Raw genomic sequence first — 6,766 nt, 5'->3', positions numbered from 1 at the left:
AAAATTTTGTTTTTTGTTCTTGTTACAGGTGCAATATGACATTGTATAAAAATCAGAAAACACAAACATAACAAGACTAAAACAAAAAAACTTCCATAACACCAGAAATAACCTCTCAATACTCAGTTGATTTATGCCTTTAGATCGTAAAAATGGCATTATGCTGTACATAATGTATTTTGAGCTGTCAAGCCCCGACTTTTTATATTTATCCGGTCCATAATGTTCAAGGGAGTGTGCTGGGGAAGCAGTTTATGTGACTACTGGTGATAAGGAAATGTCAAGAGCACAGACCCTGCACCCCTAGAATCATATTCTAGCGGGGAGGTAAGGCAGGAAAGACATGGAAAGGAGATAACAGCTCATTGTGACAGTGCAGGAACAAAACACTGGCTGCGTGGAAAAGTGAAGGGAGAGAAAGAAGGGACTGGAGCTGGAGCTTAAGGGATGTCACAGGGGATTACTGGGGCTGGCTGAGGTGATTGAGGCAGCTCTGAAGGGCCAATATGGAAAGACGTAGCAGCTGAATGTGCTGCCGGATGCACGATAGCAAGTCCCAGAACAATACATCGAACACAATCCCATGAAAAAGACCCAGTATAAATATAACCATAGAGGAAAGACTGGAGGGCTGCATACCAAACCTTAAATAGTAGTTCGCTTTTTGGTGTGAGATTGGGCGGAAAGGCACCTAGGTGGTGATTCTCAGTTTTGAGTTCATACCCTTCTGTATGGTTTGAATATGCTACAACCACATATTCATCTCGTAATTAAATTGAGATTGAAAAATAACTTTGTAGGAGTTAGACTGGTAGAGAGAAAAAGTGAGAGGTATTTTGAGGGAGAAGGGACCAGGGAGACAGAGTGACAAAAAGTACATAGAAAGGAATGGGGGTTGAAGGAGGGGGTGGTAAGAGATGGGGTTTTCAGTGGGCTACCATACATCCCACAAGAGTCCGTTCTGCTGAAACTCTCTCTGTTTGTGGAGTCCAAAGGATGTTCATCAGGCCCAGTGGAACCAGAATGGAGAAGAATCTTTGACTGACATTAGCTAAGCTACTTTGCAGAGAGTCTAGCTGGGACGCTGTGCCCAGCTCATTCCACATTCTAGAGAGGAAGGAAAAAAACCAGAAAGTTGGTCCAAGGACTAATGGAGCAGCATATCAGGGTGTCACGGGAGGACTACACCAAGAAATCCGGGTCTCCATAGGCTCTCTGGCACACACGGAAGGATGAGCTCCTGCGTGCCAGATGTGTGCACACATATGCGTGCCAATGCAGCCTCATCTGTGGCTCAAGACAAAGGCTTTGCTTTTGATCATGGAAAGGAGAGAGTCATTACAAAGTGTAAGCTAAGAAGTTCCAGAGGTGGCGTGGGAACAAAGGTTCTCTGCTCCTTGCTTTCCTTTCATCGTATTTTCTTGTTTTCTTCAATATTTGGTGACAACCACCTTATAACGGTATCTGGATTTCACTCCACTCAGTTTTAGTAGTTTGTTTAGATACTGCTTCTCTGCATATATTCAGTCTTCTGAATTATCACAAGGTTTTTTTCTAACTGAGATGGAAAGTTAATATGTAAAATGCGATACACGTCTGATGTTTTGCTTTTCCTAAAATTTAATGCTATTTTCATTTCAAACTTTACTCTTTTCATGTAGAGGGTGGTTTTACAGAATTATTGTAAGTTGTTTTGAAGAGGGCTACTGCATTTTTGGGGTTTGGGGTGGCAGTGAGGGAAAGGTGTTGGTAGGAGCATTGAAGATCCTTGCAGAGCTAAAATTCTGGAAATTTACTTCCATGTTTCCTCTTAGGACATGCTAACTTACAATGCAGCTTGTTATAATTAGAAAAGGAAAAAGGTTTTCTTACAGTAAGAAATGCTATTCTAGAAATCCCTTCACGCCCTGTCTCAATTGTATCCAAACTATGCTGAGACTACTATTGTTTAGGCTGGGCTACAGAGATACTCCTTCAGAGAAGCAACTCATTTTCGCATATCTCTTTTACATCGGGGCCTAAAGGTACCCATGTTCCTGGATCACTGAGTTTTAATATTTTCCTTGGGAATCATAATGGTCCTATGGTCCTATCAGCAGAGGTATTTCCTCATAGAGTTCAATAGCTACGGACATGGAAAAGAAAAGCATTGCTTCTACTGTTTACACAGTCATCCAACAGCATGGTGACTTCAGCAACGCTGTGAAGTTGGGCCAGTATTACCACACCCTCTCTGACAGCTGGCAAAGGGAGGGGACGGGGAGCCACCGCTGTGCAGTGCAGGGATTCTCCGGGAGTTCATACCTTCTTCTTCTAGAGGATCGTTTTCTTTTGCCCGATATCATCCGTGTGAGTCAGAAAGCTTTCTTTCTGTGGAAGCCTACTTATCCCTAATGCCATATATATATATATATATATAATTATATATAATTTTTTCCCTTGGGACAACAGTATTTTATTGTGGTAAATATATATAACATAAAATTTACCATCTGAACCTTTTTTTTTTTTTTTTTCTTTTTTTGAGACGGAGTTTCGCCCTTGTTACCCAGGCTGGAGTGCAATGGCGCGATCTCGGCTCACCGCAACCTCCGCCCCCTGGGCTCAGGCAATTCTCCTGCCTCAGCCTTCTGAGTAGCTGGGATTACAGGCACGTGCCACCATGCCCAGCTAATTTTTTGCACTTTTAGTAGAGACGGGGTTTCACCATGTTGACCAGGATGGTCTCGATCTCTCGACCTTGTGATCCACCCGCCTCGGCCTCCCAACCATCTGAACCATTTTTAAGTGTAAAATTCAAGAGCATTAAGCACATTCAAATGTTATGCAACCATCACTCACATCCATCTTCATTCCTTTTTATCATCCCCAACCGAAACTCTGTCCCCATTAAACACTACCTCCCCATTCTCCTTTTCCCAACCCTGTTAACATCTATCCCTTTTTCATTCTCTATAAATTTTACTATTCTAGGCACAAATTATACCATATTTGTCTTTTGTATTTGGTTTATTACTTTTAGCATAACGTCCTCAAGGTTCATCCATACTGTAGCATGTATTGGAATTTCATTCTTTTTCAAGGCCGAATAATATTCAATTTTATCTATATACCACATTTTGCTTATCCATTTCATCTGTGGATAGTTGGGTTGTTTCTACCTCTTGGCTATTGTGAATAATGCTGTTATGAGCAATGCTGTGCAGAGATCTTTTTGAGTTCTTCTTACAATTCTTGCAGCTATATATGAAGGGGTTGAATTGCTAGATCAAATGGTAATTTCATATTTAATTGTTTTGAAGAACCACCACACTGTTTTCCACAGTGGCGGCACCATTTTACCTCCTCAGCAGCAATGCACACTTGTTCCTATTTCTCCTTATTCTTGCCATTATTTTCTGTTTCTTTGATAATAGGAATCCCAATAGATGTGAAGAGGTATGTCAGTGTGGTTTGAATTTGCATTTCTCTGATGATTAATGATGTTGACTATCTTTGGAGAAATGTCTACTCAAGTCTTTTCGCCATTTTTAAATCAGGTTATTTGTTGTGGCTGTTGAGTTGTAGGAGTTCTTTATAGATTTTGGGTATTTAATGCTTATTAGATCTCTGACTTGCAATTTCTTTTCTCATTCTGTGGATTTCCTTTTCACTTTTTTTCTTTCTTTCTTTCTTTTTTTTTTTGAGACAGAGTTTCGCTCTTGTTACCCAGGCTGGAGTGCAATGGCGTGATCTTGGCTCACGGCAACCTCTGCCTCCTGGGCTCAGGCAATTCTTCTGCCTCAGCCTCCCGAGTAGCTAGGACTACAGGCGTGCGCCGCCATGCCCAGCTAATTTTTTGTATTTTTAGTAGAGACGGGGTTTCACCATATTGACCAGGATGGTCTTGATCTCTTGACCTCATGATCCACCCGCCTCGGCCTCCCAAAGTGCTGGGATTACAGGCGTGAGCCACGGCGCCTGGCCCTTTTTACTTTCTTAATAATGTCCTTTGATGTACAACATTTAAAAATTTTGATGAACTCTAAGTCATCTATTTTTTTGTTGTTGTTGCCCAAGCTTTTGGACCCATTGCTAAATATGAAGTCATAAAGTTTTCCTCTTTTTTTTCTAAGAGTTTTATAGTTTTAGTTCTTATGTTCATATCTTTGACAGATTTTTGTTAATTTTTAAATATGGTGTAAGGTGGGAATCCAATGCCATGCTTTTGCATTTGGATACTCATCTAATGTTATGTTTTTGAAGATATTGTTTAAAACAAAAATTACTGTTTTCCTGGGCATTTGCTAGGCAATTTATGACAGCTGTGGCTTATTTTGCTCATTCGGATTTCTAGTTTATGTTCTTCCACACCATAAGAGGTAGTGGCAGAGGAGGGTGCTGCGGTCCTAAAGAGATGCTGTCTATATAAACTCAGCATAGACAACTCCAGACTTCAGAACCCCTCAGTAGCCACACTGTACACACCCTTATAGAGCAAGAATCCCAAGTCTTCTCAACTTTTTAAATTATCCTGCGAACATAGTGAATACAATTGTAATTAGTTATGATTGGTATAATTGACTATGGGCTCTTTAAATGGGGTAGTGTGCTGAAATTGACTGGGCTATAGAGGAAGGCTGAAACTTCCCTAGCTCTTTTTATAAACTTCTTTCATAGAATGTATTTTTTTTTCTTTCGGAGATGGTTGATTTATGGGTCTGTTTTCTCACTACAATGCAAACTCGCTATCTTTCTAGTGCCTAGAAAAGTGCCCAGCACAGACAGTTTATTAAACTAAACTGAACCAATAGCACTGCATCTTCCTTTCTTCCAACTTAATGTGCAAAGGCAGAAGATGAGCAGTAAAATCTGGCTTTACTTACGATGCCATTTTAACTGCTTTGCCAACTTTATACAATGAAGGCTGATGGTGATGTTGCTCTAAATGACAGTTACTAGATTTTCATAGACTTTCAGTTTGTATCTTCATTAAAAAGGGAAAGAAGCCAACTACAACAAATTTTAACTCCCACCTCCTACTCAAAGAAAATGGAACCTCTTAGGATACAAGTCTTAGATTAAGCAGTCAAATACTGACTTTTCAAAAAATAATTTTTGTAATAACTCCATTCATAGAAATGAGATTATGCTGTAACATTCTTACCATAGACCTGAATATGTGAATATGATACTGTATATTTTCACTTAGGACAGATGTAAGATTTTCATATTGCTTACATTTTCTCTAAATGAGAAATGTATGAACACTTCTGCCCTTTTATTCCTACACCACAAAGAGTCAGGGCTACTAAAGGTAACCTTATTCTAGAGATTGCCTAAAACCATACTTATATAAAAAGGGAATCTTAGCTTTACTTTTCAGAAATCCCAAGTCCCTATCCAGTCAGCTGTCTTGCACAAAATTATTTTCTTTCTTTTAGAAAATATCGCATTTCATATCAAGTTATTAGTGAGAAACAGGAAGCCTGAGCAGGTGACTAGGTGGTGGATGTCCTGTTTGCTGACAGTCTCCAGCTCTGTTTCTAAAGCTATCCCTTTTCCTTACCTGACCCTTGCCTAGGTTAGTGGAAGCTCCATTGAGAGAGTCACGGGAACGCAAAGCATGAATATTTACATATTCAGGAGAGAGCAAATGCATCAGCAAATGATGAGATGATATGCAATGTTATCCCACTGAGCTATTCCCCAAGGCTGAGTTGTATTCAGTTGAAACATAATTTGAAGAATAAAAAACAAAGTGTGATTTGGTGCTGCCACCGCCAATAAACACTGCTTTCCACCTAGACCACGGAGCTTGTGCTAGTGGCTGCTGTCCTGGTGCCAGGGGCTAGAGGAAGACTGTCTGTTTTTTTTCCAGCTTTCCCTGGCTTGACCACACCCCCCAATTTAAGGAGGCAGCTCTATTAGAAACATTATGGTCTTTGCATCCTCCTAAGCTACCGAACAGAGCATTCCCGCAGGTAGTTGGAAAGAGACCACGGACTTTGAGGGAAGCTCACTCAGGATCTGCTCTCCGGCAAAGCAGTAAGTGAGGTGTGTGTGAGTTTCTGCCTAAAACTTTTCAGTCCATTTTCCTTTTCCTGTTTTAAAAAAAAAAAAAATTCTGTGGAATTAAGGAGTAAGTTGATAGGGACATTCCAGATACAAGTGCGTTTTTGCTTTCTCTTTTCACATCTTTCTATATTCTCATTTAATTGTTTAACAACAATTTTCAAAAATACGTGCTAACCTTGTCAGAATAGTCTGAAAGCAAGACTATATTTTTAAAAATGTTACCTGCTTCTTAAAGCAAAACCATCCATGTTTTAGATACCCATAGACTACTTGTCAAAAACCCCGAATTTTTTTTTTTTTTCAAATTGGAGCACTTCCAAAGAAATAAAGCTGAAGTTGAATATAAAAATTTCTTTTTTTCCTCTTTCACTCCTCTCCTAGTAAACCTATTGGTTTACTTTTTTTTTTTTTTTTTCTGTCTAGCAGCTTAATGAATTGCTTTCAATAGAGAGGAAAGTGCTACAGGTTTGAATTTTGCAAGCAAAACTAACCTGTTTGGTGTTTTGAATCTGTCTTGGGACTGATTTGCAGTTGTCCAGGGATCTACAAGTTCTTAAACCTGCTGTTGAGACATGGTGTGTGTGTGGCCAGGGCTTGTCTCAGAGTCAGGGAAGGTTTCTTTTCCCCACTGTAAAGCTGGACTTCATGGCAGGAGATGTCGATGGCAATTCCTCTCCATCTGATGATTTTATCTGGCTGTGACACTTTG

General features: G+C 39.9%; 1 protein-coding gene across 2 annotated transcripts in view; it reads left to right on the top strand.

Annotated features, from left to right (window-relative positions):
- Window positions 1-5,947: 5,947 nt before the first annotated feature.
- Window positions 5,948-6,766, top strand: part of ETS1 (ETS proto-oncogene 1, transcription factor) — a 129,407-nt gene continuing 128,588 nt past the window's right edge. The window contains exon 1 of one of the 2 annotated variants that reach the window (XM_074400850.1): window positions 5,948-6,036. The gene's annotated coding sequence lies outside the window, so the exon portion shown is untranslated. The remainder of the gene's footprint in view (window positions 6,037-6,766) is intronic. The other variant, XM_074400851.1, reaches the window with a different exon arrangement.

The sequence above is a fragment of the Saimiri boliviensis genome, chromosome 6, assembly GCF_048565385.1.
Source record: "Saimiri boliviensis isolate mSaiBol1 chromosome 6, mSaiBol1.pri, whole genome shotgun sequence".
Classification (NCBI taxonomy): domain Eukaryota; kingdom Metazoa; phylum Chordata; class Mammalia; order Primates; family Cebidae; genus Saimiri; species Saimiri boliviensis.
This window is presented reverse-complemented; position numbering and strand designations above follow the sequence as displayed.